General features: G+C 44.1%; 1 pseudogene; it reads left to right on the top strand.

The window, feature by feature from the left end:
• Positions 1-20,693: 20,693 nt before the first annotated feature.
• Positions 20,694-21,689, top strand: Tmem94-ps1 (transmembrane protein 94, pseudogene 1; annotated as a pseudogene).
• The last annotated feature ends 208 nt before the right edge of the window (positions 21,690-21,897 follow it).

Below are 21,897 nucleotides of genomic sequence, written 5' to 3'. Positions count from 1 at the left end.
CTAGAAAAGCAAGATTTGGATTTAAAAATCACATCTCATGATGATGATAGAGGACTTTAAGAAGGATATAAATAACTCCCTTAAAGAAATACATGATAACATAGGTAAACAAGTAGAAGCCCTTAAAGAGGAAACACACACACACACAAAAAATCCCTTAAAGAATTACAGGAAAACACAGTCAAACAGGTGAAGGAATTGAACAAAACAATCAGGACCTAAAAATGGGAATAGAAACAATAAAGAAATCATGGGTTGGGGATTTACCTCAGTGGTAGAGCACTTGCCTAGCCCTGGGTTCGGTCCCCAGCTCCAAAAAAAAAAAAAAAAAAAAAAAAAAAAAAAAAAAAAAGAAAAAAAAAAAAAAAAAGAAATCACAAAGGGAGACAGCCCTAGAGATAGAAAACCTAGGAAAGAGATCAAGAGTCATAGACACAAGCATCACCAACAGAATACAAGAGATAGAAGAGAGAATCTCAGGGCCATAAGATACCATAGAAACATTGACACTACCATAAAAGAAAATGTAAAACACAAAAACTTGAACTCAAAACATCCAGGGAATCCAGGACACAATGAGAAGATCAAACCTAAGGATAATAGGTATAGAAAAGAGAGAAGATTCCCAACTTAAAGGGCCCGTAAATGTCTTCAACAAAATTATAGAAGAAAATTTCCCTAACCTAAAGAAAGACACCCGCAGATCCCGGCCCCCAGCAGCTCTCTGCTCTCAGACCCCGTGGGAGAGAGACCGCACTGCCTGGTCAGGTGGGCACTCGTGAGGCTGCAGAGCAGAAGAGACCACCAACACTGCCCACCCCTGCCCACATCCCTGGCCCAAGAGGAAACTGTATAAGGCCTCTGGGTTCCCGTGGGGGAGGGCCCAGGAGCGGCAGGACCCCTGCGCCTGAGACACCGCCGGAACCTGAAGGAACAGACCGGATAAACAGTTCTCTGCACCCAAATCCCGTGGGAGGGAGAGCTAAACCTTCAGAGAGGCAGACACGCCTGGGAAAACAGAAGAGACTGCACTCTGCACACATCTCGGACGCCAGAGGAAAACACCAAATGCCATCTGGAACCCTGGTGCACTGAAGCTCCCGGAAGGGGCGGCGCAGATCTTCCTGGTTGCTGCCGCCGCAGAGAGCTCGTGGGCAGCACCCCTCGAGCAAACTTGAGCCTCGGGACCACAGGTAAGACCAACTTTTTCTGCTGCTAGAGACCTGCCTGGTGAACTCGGGACACACAGAGGCAGAATTCCTCTAGGACCGGGCACTTCCTGTGTTTACCAGGAGTCCCACACCCGCGGATCCCGGCCTGCCTCAGCTCTCTGCTCCCAGACCCCGTGGGAGAGAGACCGCACCGCCTGGTCAGGTGGCACTCCTGAGGCTGCAGAGCAGAAGAGACCACCAACACTGCCCACCCCTGCCCACATCCCTGGCCCAAGAGGAAACTGTATAAGGCCTCTGGGTTCCCATGGGGGAGGGCCCAGGAGCAGCAGGACCCCTGCGCCTGAGACAGCACCAGAACCTGAAGGAACAGACCGGATAAACAGTTCTCTGCACCCAAATCCCGTGGGAGGGAGAGCTAAACCTTCAGAGAGGCAGACACACCTGGGAAACCAGAAGAGACTGCACTCTGCACACATCTCGGACGCCAGAGGAAAACACCAAACGCCATCTGGAACCCTGGTGCACTGAAGCTCCCGGAAGGGGCGGCGCAGATCTTCCTGGTTGCTGCCGCTGCAGAGAGCTCGAGGGCAGCACCCCGAGAGCGAACTTGAGCCTCGGGACCACAGGTAAGACCAACTTTTCTGCTGCAAGTGACCTGCCTGGTGAACTCAAGACACAGGCCCACAGGAACAGCTGAAGACCTGTAGAGAGGAAAAACTACACGCCCGAAAACAGAACACTCTGTCCCCATAACTGGCTGAAAGAAAACAGGAAAACAGGTCTACAGCACTCCTGACACACAGGCTTATAGGACAGTCTAGCCACTGTCAGAAATAGCAGAACAAAGTAACACTAGAGATAATCTGATGGCGAGAGGCAAGCGCAGGAACCCAAGCAACAGAAACCAAGACTACATGGCACCATCGGAGCCCAATTCTCCCATCAAAACAAACATGGAATATCCAAACACACCAGAAAAGCAAGATCTAGTTTCAAAATCATATTTGATCATGATGCTGGAGGACTTCAAGAAAGACGTGAAGAACTCCCTTAGAGAACAAGTAGAAGCCTACAGAGAGGAATTGCAAAAATCCCTGAAAGAATTCCAGGAAATCATAAATAAACAAGTAGAAGCCCATAGAGAGGAGTCACAAAAATCTCTGAAAGAATTTCAGGAAATCATAAATAAACAAGTAGAAGCCCATAGAGAGGAGTCACAAAAAATCCCTGAAAGAATTCCAGGAAAACACAATCAAACAGTTGAAGGAATTAAAAATGGAAATAGAAGCAATCAAGAAAGAACACATGGAAACAACCCTGGATATAGAAAACCAAAAGAAGAGACAAGGAGCTGTAGATACGAGCTTCACCAACAGAATACAAGAGATGGAAGAGAGAATCTCAGGAGCAGAAGATTCCATAGAAATCATTGACTCAACTGTCAAAGATAATGTAAAGCGGAAAAAGCTACTGGTCCAAAACATACAGGAAATCCAGGACTCAATGAGAAGATCAAACCTAAGGATAATTGGTATAGAAGAGAGTGAAGACTCCCAGCTCAAAGGACCAGTAAATACCTTCAACAAAATCATAGAAGAAAACTTCCCTAACCTAAAAAAAGAGATACCCATAGGCATACAAGAAGCCTACAGAACTCCAAATAGATTGGACCAGAAAAGAAACACCTCCTGTCACATAATAGTCAAAACACCAAACGCACAAAATAAAGAAAGAATATTAAAAGCAGTAAGGGAAAAAGGTCAAGTAACATGTAAAGGCAGACCTATCAGAATCACACCAGACTTTTCGCCAGAAACTATGAAGGCCAGAAGATCCTGGACTGATGTCATACAGACCCTAAGAGAACACAAATGCCAGCCCAGGTTACTGTATCCTGCAAAACTCTCAATTAACATAGATGGAGAAACCAAGATATGCCATGACAAAACCAACTTTACACAATATCTTTCTACAAATCCAGCACTACAAAGGATAATAAATGGTAAAGCCCAACATAAGGAGGCAAGCTATACCCTAGAAGAAGCAAGAAACTAATCGTCTTGGCAACAAAACAAAGAGAAGAAAAGCACACAAACATAACCTCACATCCAAATATGAATATAACAGGAAGCAATAATCACTATTCCTTAATATCTCTCAACATCAATGGCCTCAACTCCCCAATAAAAAGACATAGATTAACAAACTGGATATGCAATGAGGACTGAGCATTTAGCTGCCTACAGGAAACACACCTCAGAGACAAAGACAGACACTACCTCAGAGTGAAAGGCTGGAAAACAACTTTCCAAGCAAATGGTCGGAAGAAGCAAGCTGGAGTAGCCATTCTAATATCAAATAAAATCAATTTTCAACTAAAAGTCATCAAAAAAGATAAGGAAGGACACTTCATATTCATCAAAGGAAAAATCCACCAAGATGAACTCTCAATCCTAAATATCTATGCCCCAAATACAAGGGCACCTACATACGTAAAAGAAACCTTACTAAAGCTCAAAACACACATTGCACCTCACACAATAATAGTAGGAGATTTCAACACCCCACTCTCATCAATGAACAGATCATGGAAACAGAAATTAAACAGAGACGTAGACAAACTAAGAGAAATCATGAGCCAAATGGACTTAACAGATATTTATAGAACATTTTATCCTAAAGCAAAAGGATATACCTTCTTCTCCGCTCCTCATAGTACTTTCTCCAAAATTGACCATATAATTGGTCAAAAAACAGGCCTCAACAGGTACAGAAAGATAGAAATAATCCCATGCGTGCTATCGGACCACCACGGCCTAAAACTGGTCTTCAATAACAATAAGGGAAGAATGCCCACATATACATGGAAATTGAACAATGCTCTACTCAATGATAACCTGGTCAAGGTAGAAATAAAGAAAGAAATTAAAAACTTCTTAGAATTTAATGAAAATGAAGGTACAACATACCCAAACTTATGGGACACAATGAAAGCTGTGCTAAGAGGAAAACTCATAGTGCTGAGTGCCTGCAGAAAGAAACAGGAAAGAGCATATGTCAGCAGCTTGACAGCACACCTAAAAGCTCTAGAACAAAAAGAAGCAAATACACCCAGGAGGAGTAGAAGGCAGGAAATAATCAAACTCAGAGCTGAAATCAACCAAGTAGAAACAAAAAGGACCATAGAAAGAATCAACAGAACCAAAAGTTGGTTCTTTGAGAAAATCAACAAGATAGATAAACCCTTAGCCAGACTAACGAGAGGACACAGAGAGTGTGTCCAAATTAACAAAATCAGAAATGAAAAGGGAGACATAACTATAGATTCAGAGGAAATTCAAAAAATCATCAGATCTTACTATAAAAACCTATATTCAACAAAACTTGAAAATCTACAGGAAATGGACAATTTCCTAGACAGATACCAGGTACGGAAGTTAAATCAGGAACAGATAAACCGGTTAAACAACCCCATAACTCCTAAGGAAATAGAAGCAGTCATTAAAGGTCTCCCAACCAAAAAGAGCCCAGGTCCAGACGGGTTTAGTGCAGAATTCTATCAAACCTTCATAGAAGACCTCATACCAATATTATCCAAACTATTCCACAAAATTGAAACAGATGGATCACTACCGAACTCCTTCTATGAAGCCACAATTACTCTTATACCTAAACCACACAAAGACACAACAAAGAAAGAGAACTTCAGACCAATTTCCCTTATGAATATTGACGCAAAAATACTCAATAAAATTCTGGCAAATCGAATTCAAGAGCACATCAAAACAATCATCCACCATGATCAAGTAGGCTTCATCCCAGGCATGCAGGGATGGTTTAATATACGGAAAACCATCAACGTGATCCATTATATAAACAAACTGAAAGAACAAAACCACACGATCATTTCATTAGATGCTGAGAAAGCATTTGACAAAATTCAACACCCCTTCATGATAAAAGTCCTGGAAAGAATAGGAATTCAAGGCCCATACCTAAACATAGTAAAAGCCATATACAGCAAACCAGTTGCTAACATTAAACTAAATGGAGAGAAACTTGAAGCAATCCCACTAAAATCAGGGACTAGACAAGGCTGCCCACTCTCTCCCTACTTATTCAATATAGTTCTTGAAGTTCTAGCCAGAGCAATCAGACAACAAAAGGAGGTCAAGGGGATACAGATCGGAAAAGAAGAAGTCAAAATATCACTATTTGCAGATGATATGATAGTATATTTAAGTGATCCCAAAAGTTCCACCAGAGAACTACTAAACCTGGTAAACACCTTCGGCAAAGTGGCTGGGTATAAAATTAACTCAAACAAATCAGTAGCCTTCCTCTACACAAAAGAGAAACAAGCCGAGAAAGAAATTAGGGAAAGACACCCTTCATAATAGTCCCAAATAATATAAAATACCTCTGTGTGACTTTAACCAAGCAAGTGAAAGATATGTATGATAATAACTTCAAGCCTCTGAAGAAAGAAATTGAAGAAGATCTCAGAAGATGGAAAGATCTCCCATGCTCATGGATTGGTAGGATTAATATAGTAAAAATGTCCATTTTACCAAAAGCGATCTACAGAATCAATGCAATCCCCATCAAAATACCAATCCAATTCTTCAGAGAGTTTGACAAAACAATTTGCAAATTCATCTGCAGTAACAAATAACCCAGGATAGCTAAAACTATCCTCAACTATAAAAGGACTTCAGGGGGAATCACTATCCCTGAACTCAAGCAGTATTACAGAGCAATAGTGATAAAAACTGCATGGTGTTGGTACAGAGACAGACAGATAGACCAATGGAATAGAATTGAAGACCCAGAAATGAACCCACACACCTATGGTCACTTGATTTTTGACAAAGGAGCCAAAACCATCCAATGGAAAAAAGATAGCATTTTCAGCAAATGGTGCCGGTTCAACTGGAGGTCAACATGTAGAAGAATGCAGATCGATCCATGCTTATCACCCTGTACAAAGCTTAAGTCCAAGTGGATCAAGGACCTCCACATCAAACCAGATACACTCAAACTAATAGAAGAAAAACTAGGGAGGCATCTGGAACACATGGGCACTGGAAAAAATTTCCTGAACAAACCACCAATGGCTTATGCTCTAAGATCAAGAATCGACAAATGGGATCTCATAAAACTGCAAAGCTTCTGTAAGGCAAAGGACACTGTGGTTAGGACAAAACGGCAACCAACAGATTGGGAAAAGATCTTTACCAATCCTACAACAGATAGAGGCCTTATATCCAAAATATACAAAGAACTCAAGAAGTTAGACCGCAGGGAAACAAATAACCGTATTAAAAATGGGGTTCAGAGCTAAACAAAGAATTCACAGCTGGGAAAACATCCTTGAATATTTGCATATGACAGTGAATCTCCTACTTGTAAGCCCAGCTCAATCAAGGGCAGGGAGAAAGTCATTCCCCAGCAGGGCCCCAGGCCAGCATGAGGCTGGCAAGAGAGTAGGTTACATAATGATAGAATCACATTTCCTAAAAGTCAAGGAGCATCCGAATACACATGGTGGGATTGGGGGTGCAAGGTAAGGATCAGTGGCCAGGCAGAGGTAGGTCTGGAGTCCTGGAGGGGTGTTCTCCAAGGAACTCGAAGTTATAAGAAGTCTGGATGGATTTTTGCTTGGTCAGAAGTATAATGCATTCCACAAATATTCCTTTGCCTGTAGTCTAGACACAAGACTAACTACAAAGAGAAGTCCAGGGGTGGCTTAAGGCAAGGCAGACATTTATTCCTGAATATTGTCCCCAAGAAAAGACAGATTCCAAGTATTTTACATTGAAAATTTTCACTTCCTTCCTTTCTCCTCCCCTCTTACCTCTCTTCTTTTAGCTTTTCTCTTCTCCTTCCTTCCTTCCTTCCTTCCTTCCTTCCTTCCTTCCTTCCTTCCGTCTCCTCATTATTAACCATTATCACCACACCATCATCATCATCAATACTTTCTCTTTGTTGGTGTGGGATATTAAATCCTACTTTCTCTTTGTTGGTGTGGGATATTAAATCCATGGCCTTATTCATGCTAGACAGGCAGCCTACAGCTGAGCTACATCCCCCACATTTCCCAACTCGTCTTCTTTTTAAACAGGGGCTCACAGTGCTGTAGCTCTCTCTGTAGAACAGGCTGTCCTCAACTTCGTCGAGCTTTGCCTTCTGAATGCTGGGAGGGACTGGACGTATACACCACTATGCTTGCACTGCCTCTATTCACTCACTTACTAAGAAATGCAAGTGCCAAGGAAGACACCTTTGCCCAAAATGGCTGCCACAGAAACTCATTTATATATCCATAAAGGTCCCCCATCGTCAACAGTGAGGAAAGTACAAGAAGAGGCTTGAACACAGATTTAGTAAGTTCCTTAGGGATGTGGCCTCATGGAGAAAATGGCTATATGTTGTTGTAAACAAAATGTTTAAAGACTGTCTTAAAACTCAAGCTCCAGGGATAAGTATGTACCTACCAGGACGCAAACAGTGTTAATGTGAGTAATTGTGGTTTGGGCTGAACATTCTTCCAAGGTCAGGCCACATGTGGGTTTCAAAAGTGCTGTTTCATAAGCAACCATGTCAGAAGTGAAAACAATTTCTAGGAGACAACTAGGATCACGAAAGTGCTGCTGGTGGGCAGGCGGATGGTTCAGCCAGCAAAAACCCTGCCATGCAAAACTGAGAACCTGGATTCGGTGACCAGAACCCACATAAAAACAGATTCCACAGCACACGTGTAATCCTAGAGCGCATCCACTGAGATAGGAAGCGGAGGCAGGAGACTTGTCTAGACGCTCTCTAGGCCACAAGGTTTGTGGTCCTTACCACGGCAGCAGAAATAAGAGAGAACCTGTCTCAACACAGTGAATGGTGAGAAGCGACTCCCAAAACGTGTCCCCTGACTAGTGCCCAAGCACATGTGCCTCCCCATGAATAAAACAGACACATTTTTTTAAAAACAAATAGATTTTAACTGCTGCTGAAGAAGCCATGGCTGCTCCCTGCAGCACTGGAGTGGCCAGAGGCTAAGCTGGAGGTTGTTTCCTCAGCCTTCTCACACCTGAGGCCTGGTGAGATGGGAGGTGATAGTTTCTTCCATCTCCTTGGCTATTTCCCCACCAGCCTCATCTTTCTTGCTTGAAGCATCCAGGGCTGATCTGTCTTTGCATCTCTTCACACTGCACTCCCAACCCCTCCCTGGTACAGGCACCCACTGACCACGGCTACCTCTGGACTTCCTCATATGTGACAACTCTCGGCGTCCCGTTCCCTCCTGACACACTTCTGATGTGTACTCACTCTCCCCTAACCTCTCTGACCACTCCTTCTCCTACCTCTCCACAGCCAGGCATTGAACCTGTCCTCTGTGGCTTCTTCCTGACTTTCTCTCAAGCATTGCATGACTCGGAGTTAGGCCTCCAACCCAGACCACTACCCCAAACCTCAAAGCTATAAACCCAACCTTTAACCAGACCTCTCCACAGATGGCTAGTGGGTACCCTATCTCCTGCCTTTCCCTGTTCCTTTCTGTCTCAGAAAGGAGCAACTCCAGTTCCTCAGGTGAAAAAAAAACCAAAAGCAAAAACAAAACCACCTATGTTGGGTGACTCATGACCAGCTGTAACTCTGTAACTCTAGCTCCAGGGACACCATCTTCTGGCATATGTGGGTACCTGAACTTATGTACACATACACACACACACACACACACAGACACACACACACACACACACACACACACACACACACAATTAAAAATAAGTCCTTTTAAAAAACCCAAAGTCCTCATGTGGCTTTATATCTCCTGTAAAATAAAAACACACATCCTTAATTGATTTGGACTCAGGCACTGGGTAATCTCGTCTACTTCCCCTGATCACACGCCTGGCCCTGCTCCGCCTTGGAGACTCTGCACACATTTCTGCCTTGATGTTTTAAAAAATACTTCGTATTTCTTCTTTAAGAATACATGCATATAGTATTTCAATCATATCACCCTCAAATCCCCTATGAACAGCTTTCAACTTTATGCTCCTCTATGTATGTATGTGTGTATGTATGTATATATGTATCTGTCATCTACCTATCATCTTTGTATATATGTGTGTATGTATATACGTGTGTATGTATCATCTATCATATATATGTACACACACACACACACACACACACACACACATGTATCTAGCTAGCTAGCTGTTATCTATCATTTCTTTGTTTATGTCATAACCCAGAGTCCAATTAATGCTGCCCATGGTCAACCTACCAGGGATCATGTCCCTAAAGAATACTGACTCTCCCTGTCCTAAGAGCCATCCATTGTCAATAGCTCTTCAGGCAAGGGTGAGGGCTCTGTTCCCTTCCCCATCAGTGCTGGAAACTTTGCACTTTTGTACATTGTCACTTCCTCATCCTAAGACAATGTCCCACACAGTCGAAGGACAGGACCCCTCACTGTAATGTCACCTTACCAAACAGGCCTTCTTTGGTCACCAGTTGTGGTGGTTTGAATGACAATGCCCCCAAAGGCTCATGTATTTGAACATTTGGTCCCCTGTTGGAGAAGGTATGTCACCGGGGGGAGGCTTTGAGGTTTCGACACCACACCACCCCCACCCCCACCCCCACCCCTGCCTAGAGTCTACAGATTAAATGTGTGCTCAGCCCCTGCTCAGATGCCTGCCTGCCTATACACTCTTCTGGATTTGAGAGTAACAACCATCTCTTGTTTAGTCCAGGAGCAGCTGTACACTTGCTTTCTAAAAAGGAATTTTCTTTGTTCTTAATTAAGTTTGTATATATATATATATATATATATATATATATATACACATATACATATACATATATGTATATATATATTAAATTTTAGATTAACATACACTAATTATATAAAATAATGGATCTTATTATGTCATCTTTACAAATGCGTATATTTTAACCATATTCATCCCCATCTCCCTTTTTGGAGGGTATCTCTCTTCACCCTGGAAAGAGAGGCCAACAACAGACCAAAGAAATGATTTGTGACAGCCATTCTTTGTTGTCATCTTGACTACATCCGGAATGAACTACAGAAATGAGGGTACACCCATGAGAGACGACTGGTTTGAAGTGGGTGAATCACTTCTAGTTTGGACTTTTGAGGTAGAAAGACACACCTTTGACCTGGATCTCCAGGCAGGAAGACACACCTTTAAGAAGGCCACACCTTCCGCTGGAAGCCTATGTAACGACTTAGAAGAAGGAAGCTTTTGCTCTTTGCCTGCTAGAGAGAGATCCTTGCTAGCACATCCATTCCTCGAGGGCATTGGAGCCTACAGAAGGCCTGCTGATGTGCCAGGAAGTGTTCATGACCCCAAAAGACCACCAAGGAGCCGACTCCAATGTAATCACATTAGGGCCTCTTTATTACAAACTCGAGTTTGGCCTTACTCACCGCCGGCCCACAGGAGGGCTTGGCGAAGTAGCCCGAACTCTCATCAGGACACGGTTTTATAAGAAATGATAGTGGGAGGAGGGTAGTGTCCAGCCTGCATCTAACTGAATGTCTATTGTACGCTGACAGGTGGGTGCTCTGAAGCAAGATCGTACACAATCACAAATGGTCTTAAAGTGCACCTGAAACAATCAGACTAACCTTTGATTAGCTGTTGCTAGGAAGTAGCTAGGACTCTGGCCAAGGACAAGCCGTGGGATCCTTCCTGGTACGAGGGTGCAGCTTGGGCTCCGCTGTGGGTTCCGCTGTGGGTTCCCCTGTGGGTCAAGTTTTCAGGCCTTTTTTTTTTTTTTCTTTTAAGATGGAGTCCGATCTCCAGATGGAGTAGGTTTGGCCTCTCACCGAGAGATCCAGACTTGTACTCTGAGCAACTGCTGGATTCTTGGACTTTCATTTACAGCAAGCCATTTTTGAATTAGCTGGACTGCAGCCTGTACGTCATACTTTCAGCTACTCTCCAAGACCATGTCTGCCTGTGTGCAGCCGTCTCTCCGCCATGATAATGGATTAACCCCTGAAATTGTAAGCAAGCCTGGATTAAACGCTTTTTTTTATAAGGGTCCTGGGGTCTGTTCACAGCAATGAGACCCTAACTAAGACAGTGGCCTTAAATTCACAGAGACCCACCTGCTTCTACCACCCCCTTTTGGGACTGTGGTGTGAGTAACTGTGCCTGGTTTATATTCTCGTTTTATAAGAATGTAGATGATGGAACTCAGCCATAACCATCTGCAGATGGGGACAGCTGAGGTCTTTAACACACACCTCCCTGCCTGGGGCAACCCACTCACCTGCAGGCAGGCCTCTGGGAACACTCCCAGGTTCTCTAACTCCATTTAGCCCTGCGTGAGGGAGGTATAAAAAGGAAGGGATGAAACCACCATTTTACAGATGAAGTGGAAAAGCCTGTGCCTGCCTTCCTCTCTCCTAGTCCTGGGGGCATCAGCTTGATCATTCAGTCATCTGTTAAGGGTTCTCTTAAGGTTGCCTTTAACTGGGATGTGGGAGATAAGATTCCTGTTTTTAAAAGGGCAATCATATCCACAGAGCTGGACTGTAGGGAATAGCCAGCAGGGGATCCCACAGGGTGAGCGAGTGAGCAAAGACAGCTCCTCCAGGAGTCTCTCCTGCCCCTGCTGCAGTATCCCTATGCAGAGGACACAGCTTCCTACAAGCTGGGTTGAAGGCAAATACATTCGAATGGTATGGAAATGTAGAGGCCAGCTGTTTCATTTTGAAGACAACTTTTAAAAGTAAGAACAATGGTTGCAGAGCTTCCCAGAAATGCTTTAGCTGTAGAAAGAAGCAGACAAAGGTGCTGAATTGTTGATTAGTTTAGTTAGTTTAACAGAATCTCATAGCTCAGGCTGGCATCAAGCACAGTACAGTCAAGACTGGCCTTGAACATTTGATCCTTCTGCTTCCTAAATTTTCAGATTTATAGATTTGTTTCGCCATGCCTGCCTAATACTGGTCTTATAAAAAAGTGTGTGTGTGTGTGTGTGTGTGTGTGTGTGTGTGTGTGTGTGTATGCCACATGTATATATGTGAGCAGGTTCAAGTGTCTGTGTGCTAACAGAGGCCAGGAAAGACAGTTGTCCTGGTCTGTCACTTTCTACTTATTCCCTTGAGACAGGGCCTCTCGCTGAACCTGGAACTGGCGGTCAGTAAGCAGGACTTTTATGTCTCTGCTATTGCTTAGAGATTTCCTTCAGAAGCTAAGAAGTCCATCTGGGGTGGAAGCTAGTTAAGACTCAGAAAGTAAACAACTCAGAAATCTCAAGAAGTCCCTGAAACTTACCAGATTCACATGGTCTCCCTCCCCAAGGTTATATAAGCAGTAATGACTGTTGAGGAGGAGAGACTGTGGCCTGTTGAGCTGTCTGAAAGTTGTGCAGAGAGCTCCAGGGTTACAACTTTGGTGAGTAATCAGCCATACTGGAGTAGATTTTTAGTAATAAATCTGTCTTTGAGTCATACATGTTTCTATAATCTCTCACCCATATTCTTATAAATTTGGTGGTTAAACAACTTGAAGTTTTGTGGTACTTTGGTTTGTTATTGGTTTCCTAACTGGGTTGTGTAGACATTTGTTGACATTCCCCAGGAATAGTGTGACACAACTTTGCCACCTCCTGCCTCCTCCATCAATAGCACTGGGTTAGGTTATTGCAGTTGTATGTGGCAAAGCCTGGTTTTTACATGGATGGAGATTTGAACTTTAGTCCTCATGTTTGCACACGTGATCTTACATGCTGATCCTAATGCCAACTTTTAAAATACATATCTCTGTCTACTTGTGCTCCAAATCGGTATCAGGAATCTTACTGTGTTGACAGATATGGTAACAGCATGTTCCCTGACTTTGTCCAATGTGCTCTTCTGTCAAGATCATCTGGGGGAGGATGCTCTTAAATTCTCTCTGCAGAATCCTCAGTTTTTCAAGGTGTCTTGTGGCTTTATGACAATATAATTTAGGGAAACTTAATTTTTTTCTTTTTAATTTAAGATAAAATAGAGTTTGGTTTAAATGAATGAGTTTGTGTGTATGTGCATAGACTGTTAGGTTTTGGGTGTGGTGGATTGTTCAAGAGGACAACACTAAGACGTATTACTTGACTAAGCAGTCTATTAGAAGAGTTATTCGTGCCATGGACAAGTTGGGGGAGGGAAGGGGAAACGAAATGGTGGAGGCTCCAAGGAGAGTTTAGGCCTTGGAACCAGGAAGAGAAAGAGAACGAAGCAGGGTCTCTCTCAGGAGAACCAGAGCCCACGGGGCGGAAGGACCCTTTTATACCTCTGAAGAGGGAGAAGGTTCACAAAGAGCCAGGAGCCAGGCTGTCTGAGTCTCAGGCTGGAAGTCACTGAGGCTGTGGGGAACAGCATGTAGCAGTCCTTTGAAGTAGACTTACTTCTCCAGTGAGATGTCCTGCACCAGCTAGACTGGGGAGCCTGTCAGTATCTGTGAGCAGAGCCTGGATTCTAACATTAGCAAGCATTTCTATGGATTGATGGTCTACATACAAATTTTGACTGTTACTTAAAATAAAGATATTGTCTTATATAGGGTTTCTATTATGGCCATAGACAACATAACCAAAAGTTGTAAGGTCTATCACAGAGTGAAGTCAAGACAGGAACTCAAATGGGGCAGGAGCCTGGAGACAGGAACTAATATAAAGACCCTGGAGAATATTTCTTACTGGCTTGTTCCTCATGCCTTGCTCAGCCTGCTTTCTTATAGAACCCAGGACCACCTGCCCAGGGATGGCCCTACCACAATGGGCTCCCTCACTAATCCCTAAGAAAACATACTACAGATACGCTCATAGGCAACTATTATGGAGACTTTTTTTTTTTCAGTTCAGAATCCCTCTTCCCAAATGATTCTTCTTTTCTTCCTAGTTCATTTCTTTCTTCTGAGCGTCAGTTCACTGGCGGTTTAAGGGCTGGGTATAAAGCCCATATTTTCCTTAGTGATCCCAGTGAGCGGTCCCTCCAAATAGGTTCAGTTCTCTTCTCAACAATCCTCCATTCTAGTTTCATTCTATTGACACAATAAAAACACTCTGCTCAAGAGCAGCTCAGGAGAGGGAAAAGGGTTTATTTCAGCTTGCAGGTCCCAGTCCATTACTGATGGTAAAGTCAGGGTAGGAGCTCAAACAAGAGCTTGAAGCAGAAGTCACAGAGGTCACTGAAATCATAAAAGTAGTGCAGTTCCTTTCCCAGACGTGGCTTCCCCAGAGGATGCCAACATGGACATTTGTGTGCAAATGGTGTATCTGAGATGAGACACCAGGAGTAGGGAGACAGAGGACAAAGAGATAGATGGCAAAAGAAAGCCATACAAAGTGTGCTAATAAGAATGTTACTAATAATAATACCTAAGGCTTATTAGCTAGGCTCACCTATAGAGAGAGCTGGCCACCTACCCTGGAGTTGGACTCAAGGAAGAGGGCATTATCTTACATGGCATCCCAGACTAAGGGCTCTGACGCAGCGGTTCCCGTGATCTTTGGAGGATAGTCTTGGCATTCATGCATGGGCATAAACAGTGTCTGTCTAATGTCTACTCTCACCGAGTTCCACTATGACCTTGGCATTCAATGCCAGCAAAGCGGCCCTTCAGAAAAATCTGGCCTGACCTCTAGTTGATGTAGGGAAGTTATGTGGCTCAGATGGATAGATATGGACTGCCCAGTCAGCCATGTCTGGCTTTCAAATCTTGGTTCTAGCTGTGTGATCCTGTGCAAGTCACTGGACTTTTCTGTGTCCCCTTAGTAACCTGGAGGACAGTTTCTGCCAGCTTGGACATTGTGAGTATTTTAACGATTCTCTATTTCCCTGATTCTCAACTCATCCAGCATTTACTAATGCCCACCCCTCCTGTCTACACAGCCCCACACACAGGTTTTGGGGAACACATAAATATGCAACTCTCACCCTGACCCTGGGCGTATTGGCAATCTGGTGATCTCCAGTGAACATAAGACAGATACCCACAGTGGGCAGGAAGAGGCTATGGAATTTCTCTTTTATGTTGTTTCCATTGTTATCTTGATAAAAGTTCTGACTCTGGGGCTCGATAGATGGCTCAGCAGTTAAGCACACTGACTATTCTTTCAAATAGTTTCAAGTCCCAGTACCCACATGGTAGCTCAAAACCATCTGTAACTCTAATCCCAGAGGACCCAACACTTTATTTGGCCTCTGTGAGCACTCCCACACACATGATGCCAAGACACACATACAGGCAAAACAACCATGCACACAAAATAAATAATTACTTTTTAAAAGGAGTTCTAAGTGTTTAATAGCATCCATCATAAGTAGTGGAGCTGAGTAAATGTGTGTATATTAGATGTAGACTGCGTGCAGAATTATATTAGGTGAGTGTGATCGAAAGACCTCTCTGTGAGCAGTCTTTCTTGGCCCTCCTCACTCCTGCTCTGGTTGCACACCAATCCCTGCCCTAACTATCTCATTGTACACATTGTTGAGATTCAGCCCCAGATTCTAAAAGCTTACACTGGGTCACCCAGATGGCTGTATGGGTAGAGGTGACTGCCATCAGGCCTAGGACGTGGGTTTGGTCCACAGAGTCTGTATGGTAGGAGGAAAGAACAAGCTCGGCAAGCTGTTTTGACCTCCATATGTTTGCCACATTCAACGCATACGTACTTGTGCATGCACACACAGTAAAGAAATGTACTTATAACACAACATTAAAACCTTAGAAATGGGTCTGCCACCTGGTATAAAATGTGAGACCCAACTCTACCCCTTCTGAGCCTTGGCTTCCCTGTCCTGCTCACTTTCCCCCTTCCCGAGGCTTCTGGTCTGCACTGGTCTGCACTGGTCTGCACCTGTGTACAGACCACATCTGTACAGGCCTTGGGGATGGCCCAGAGTGTCTTTTCTCCCTCTACCCCTGCAGGTACTAAATCTCATCTGATTCCAAGTCTCATAGCAGAAGCTGTGTCTGCTAGGAAACTTTGCTGGATCCTTGCTTGCCCAAGCCTCTGCTTCAGTACCTCCTCGGGCATGTACAAGGAAGGTTCCAGAGAGAGTAGGTCAAGATCCTTCAGGAAAAGACTGGCTAAATGATGTATAGGAAGATGACAGCTATGGTTTAAAAGGGAAGAGAATTCTAGAAAAACACCTATAATCCCAGCACTTGGGAGGCTGAAGCTAGTGGTTGGCAGACTCACCCAGATGGCCAAACTATCTATCTATCTGTCTGTCTATCTATCTATCTATCTATCTATCTATCTATCTATCTATCTATCTATCTATCTATATTGAGAAACTATATCTGCTTTTATAGTTTTGGAGGGGGGTTGTCTTTGAGTTTGTGTTCTGTGACTCTGATGGGGACAATGAAGTTGTCCTGGTGGCTTGGCCTAAGTCACCGGCTTTCTCCCACCTCCCCAGGATGGAGTCCAAGAGCATCACAGTGAAGAAGAAGCCAAAGATAAATAAATTAATGATTGAGTGAAAGAATGAGCAACTCAACTAAAGAAGCCATGGGTACCCAGAAGCTGTGCCTCCCTTCTCATTAAGTAGGGCATTGCATATGGTTTATGTACTCAAGATTAGTTGTACACATGCTATAAAAATTGTTACAGAAAAATGACCCCTTTAAACTATAGAGGCCTGGTTTGTAAAAACCTTCTTGACCTTTCTGAGGTTCTTTTCTGATTGGAGGTTCAAGGGCTATGGAGGCAAAGCTACCCATGTGAGGAACACAGTATCCTCTCAGACTCTCTGTGGCTTCTCTTTAGTATAGGCTATATCCCTTTAGGTAGCCTAAGGTGGCTTCCGTCACAAGGATTTCCACAGGTGTTTAGCTTATGAGGGATATATGACTGTAGACCATCATTTGACATCCTTGGAGGGCCCCAGAGGAAGAGTGGACAAATCCTTCTACATGAGTTTGAGGCCTGCATGGCCTACATAGTGAGTCCCAAGTTAGCCCCAGCTACATAGTAAAACCCTACCTTGAAAACACAAAACACAAAAGAGAAACAGAAAAGCATACCTGTGGTTATCAAGGTCATAAATCTTAGAGGAGAGCCTACTACTGACCCTTTATTAACCTGCATAATTCTTTTTTTTTTTTTTTATTAACTTGAGTATTTCTTATATACATTTCGAGTGTTATTCCCTTTCCCGGTTTCCGGGCAAACATCCCCCTCCCCCCTCCCCTTCCTTATGGGTGTTCCCCTCCCAACCCTCCCACCATTGCCGCCCTCCCCCCATAGACTAGTTCACTGGGGGTTCAGTCTTAGCAGGACCCAGGGCTTCCCCTTCCACTGGTGCTCTTACTAGGATATTCATTGCTACCTATGGGGTCAGAGTCCAGGGTCAGTCCATGTATAGTCTTTAGGTAGTGGCTTAGTCCCTGGAAGCTCTGGTTGCTTGGCATTGTTGTACTTTTGGGGTCTCGAGCCCCTTCAAGCTCTTCCAGTTCTTTCTCTGATTCCTTCAATAGGGGACCTATTCTCAGTTCAGTGGTTTGCTGCTGGCATTCGCCTCTGTATTTGCTGTATTCTGGCTGTGTCTCTCAGGAGCGATCTACATCCGGCTCCTGTCGGTCTGCACTTCTTTGCTTCATCCATCTAGTCCAATTGGGTGGCTGTATATGTATGGGCCAAATGTGGGGCAGGCTCTGAATGGGTGTTCCTTCAGTCTCTGTTTTAATCTTTGCCTCTCCCTTCCCTGCCAAGGGTATTCTTTTTCCTCATTTAAAGAAGGAGTGAAGCATTCACATTTTGATCATCCGTCTTGAGTTTCGTTTGTTCTAGGGATCTAGAGTAATTCAAGCATTTGGGCTAATAGCCACTTATCAATGAGTGCATACCATGTATGTCTTTCTGTGATTGGGTTAGTTCACTCAGGATGATATTTTCCAGTTCCAACCATTTGCCTACGAATTTCATAAACTCGTTGTTTTTGATAGCTGAGTAGTATTCCATTGTGTAGATGTACCACATTTTCTGTATCCATTCCTCTGTTGAAGGGCATCTGGGTTCTTTCCATTTTCTGGCTATTATAAATAAGGCTGCGATGAACATAGTGGAGCACGTGTCTCTTTTATATGTTGAGGCATCTTTTGGGTATATGCCCAAGAGAGGTATAGCTGGATCCTCAGGCAGTTCAATGTCCAATTTTCTGAGGAACCTCCAGACTGATTTCCAGAATGGTTTTACCAGTCTGCAATCCCACCAACAATGGAGGAGTGTTCCTCTTTCTCCACAACCTCGCCAGCATCTGCTGTCTCCTGAGTTTTTGATCTTAGCCAATCAACCTGCATAATTCTTAACTGCGTTCTAAATACTTATCCTTCCGCTTACAGGTGAGTTTAGCTCTCACACTCATCCAAGAAACTCCTCTCTGAAACAGAGACCGCGACAGTAAACCACAAGCGTTGGAAATACAGAGAACAACAGATCACAGGGTGCCCAACTTCACGTGACACCTCTTCATCTCAGCTCCTGTACCGGAGGCTCAAGGAATGTCACAGAAGAGTGGGTGGGAAGTGAAAGCTGGAAGATCAGAAAACCTGCTGAGATTGCGTCTTCTAGAAATGACAGGGAAGCCTCAACCATGATACGCAGCAACATGGCTGCCTAAATAAGACCTGAACAAGGAAGGATACACCAACAGACATGCTGACATGGAAAAGCAAACTCTCACCAGGAGACAAAGAACTACAAGCAACTAAGGAATGCTAAGAGCCAGAAAACTACGGTTCCCTAGGATGAGCCCCTAACTGGTTTTCTTATGCAAAGCGGTCAGCCTTGGTCATACACATAAGCAACACAAAATGGACTGGCCAGGTTGTACTTATGTGATTTTGCATGTGTATTTGTAGCAATAACAAGGGAGAAAGACTCGAATTTGAGAGGGAGCAAGGAGAGGATTGGGAGGGGTTGGAGGGAATAAAGGAAAGGGGAGAAATAATGGAATTATATTCTAATTAAAAATAAAACAGACCAGAAAGGCAGGGACTGTCATCCATGACACACATTTTGGAAATAAGATTTCCTAAACCGGAGAAGATGGAGGAGCACATGTTCAAGGACTACAAACTGGCCAGGGCCACCCACAGCCTTGCTAGACTCTGCCAGGTGACTTTCAGTCTGTGAACTGAATTATCATTAGTATCTATTTATATCAATTACTGTGCACGTAACAGATGGTTTACATGCTGCGGCGTGTGTGTGTGTGTGTGTGTGTGTGTGTGTGTGTGTGTGTGTGTGCGTGTGTGCACGTGTGTGCGTGTGTGTGTTAAATATGTATGGAGTCACAGGTTGGCATCAGGTGTCTTCTTCCCTCCATTACTCTCCACCCTTTTCTTTTTTTTCTTCTCTTCTTTTTCTTTTGAGACAGGACTTCTTGCTTAACCCAGAGCTTGCTGTTTCAAATAGCCTGACTGACCAGGAGCTCTGGGATCTGTCTGCCTCTAGCTCCCAGCATTGAGGTTACAGATGGGATCTGTGACTCCCAGCTTTCCCATGGTGCTGGCTCTCTGAATTCAGGCCTAGAAAGCCTTTTACCCAGCAAACCTCTCCTTAGCCCCTAACATGATGTTTTCAATTTATTAGAGCATATGACCAGTGTTTTCTTTTTCTTTTTTTATGAGTAGCTTTGTTTTAAAGTTTTTAGACAAGCATTAAACATTTTATTTCAGGAGGAGCTGGCCTGCTTCAAGACTGATTTGACACATAAGCCTAGAGACGACACCTAGGCCCCATTCACAGGTTACAAGTGCACATAGAATTCTATTTCTCAGATACGATCAAGGTTTCCAGTATGTTCTCAATGTTTCCATATACACAGTGTATACTTAAGAGATGATTAGGGGCTGGGGATTTAGTTCAGTGGTAGAGCGCTTACCTAGGAAGCGCAAGGCCCTGGGTTCGGTCCCCAGCTCCAAAAAAAAGAACCAAAAAAAAAAAAAAGAGAGATGATTAACATGCTGTAGGCTGTGAGGCTCTGTGTGTGTGTGTGTGTGTGTGTGTGTGTGTGTAGCCTACAGGATGTGGTAGGCATGTGTCAGCAGATGCATGCATGCATGCATGTGTACTTGTCCATACAATTCTGAATGTTATCACTTGCTGTGTTACGAGATCTGCTTTTTTCATTTCTCTCTCTCTCTCTCTCCCTCTGTCTTCTTGTATGTGAGTGTGTGGTGTACAGGCACACTTGTGAGGAGGCCTAAGGTTGATGCTGGTGTCTCCCTTGAGTGCTTTCTATTGTATATTTTGAGGCAGGATCTTTCAGTTAAACTCAGAGCTTACGGATTGAGTAGCCAGCTTGCTCCAATGTCTCTGCCTTTGGAATTACAGGTAGCCACACCCCCACCTGGCATTTATGTGGTTTCTGCAGATCCAGACTCTGGCCCTCATGCTTGGGCAGCAGGCAGTTTACTCTCTGAGCCTGGGAACTTTTAAAGATGGGTCAGGCCTTTGTCTTCTCCCAAGCCTGCCTGAAAATGTCATATTTCCGGCCAGGAGATTTACAACAAGAACCAGTCAGAGGACGAATTAGTTGAAGTAAGTGTGGTTTTAACGTTGGTCCCGTTTACTGAGAAGCTGACCATAGAATATCCTATGGAATAAAATGTTTCTGTAACCATAGACCCCAAACCACCAGTCCCTTCTCTGGTAAGGTCCGAGGGAATCAAGCACCCAACAAGAACCACACCAAGCACCTGTCCCCCGGCCACCCTGCCTCCTACTATTGATGTCTCCCAGAACACTCCTCAGGAGTGGCATTGTCACTATTGTAACTTGAGTACGGATGACAAGAAAGTTGAGGTTTACTTGAGACTTTGGAGACATTCATATTCTAAACAAGAATGTTTTATTTCCAACACATCTTGTGAGGCCGGAATGAAGCTGGTTCCCAAGAAACCCAAGATCATCTTCAGAGGAATCAGGCCTCCAAGCAGCTGCCACAGTGGGAAGCAGAAGAGTGGTATACTGGAAACTCTAACTTCACCTCAGGGCTCCACACTTGCAGCCTGGGGAAGAAGTGCTGTGAGAGCTGCTCAGTCAATGCCTGCAAATCGCTGTCCTCTTCCCTCCTCTGTAGAGGCCTTTCTGTCATGCACCATTGGACTCTGATGCTGTGTTGTCCACGGCAGGCAGCGCCCTGCAGCTAGGAAAGGCTGGGTTCACCTGCAATTTCATACAGGTTTGCGTGGGTTTCAGACACCCCCCAAAGGATGAATTTTCTTTTCTTGTTACCAGCCTGTGTATTCCCAGAACTAGGAGTGGGAGATAGTTGCTCTGTCCTGAATGTGCTCACAGCAACAAGAAGATCATGAGAACCTTTAAAATTAGAAGCCATACAAAGAAAAGTGCCCTACCCCCAAATATGCTGCCTTAGACGATGTCAAGGTTTTACTCTGATCTGAAGGGGATGGAGGAAGCAAAGAATAACATTCTGTGTTCCCTGCAATGGCTAAAGAACCGGACGTAGGTCTTCAGAAGCCCCTCCTCCCATCTCTTCCGGCAGAGAGGAGAATATGCAGACAAGTCAGCAGTTATCTGTGTAACAACACCCTGCTGGAGCTAACATCTGCGGCACCTCCTCACGCTCCTGTGCTGCATTTGCCGAATGCTTAGCTGTCTGAGTAATGATTTTGTTTCAGTGGTTTTGTTTCGCTGTGCTTATTTTTTCATAGTTATT

This window comes from Rattus norvegicus, chromosome 4, assembly GCF_021556685.1.
Source record: "Rattus norvegicus strain SHRSP/BbbUtx chromosome 4, alternate assembly SHRSP_T2T, whole genome shotgun sequence".
NCBI lineage: Eukaryota > Metazoa > Chordata > Mammalia > Rodentia > Muridae > Rattus > Rattus norvegicus.
The sequence above is the reverse complement of the archived record's forward strand: the minus strand, read 5'-3'. Positions and strand labels throughout refer to the sequence as shown.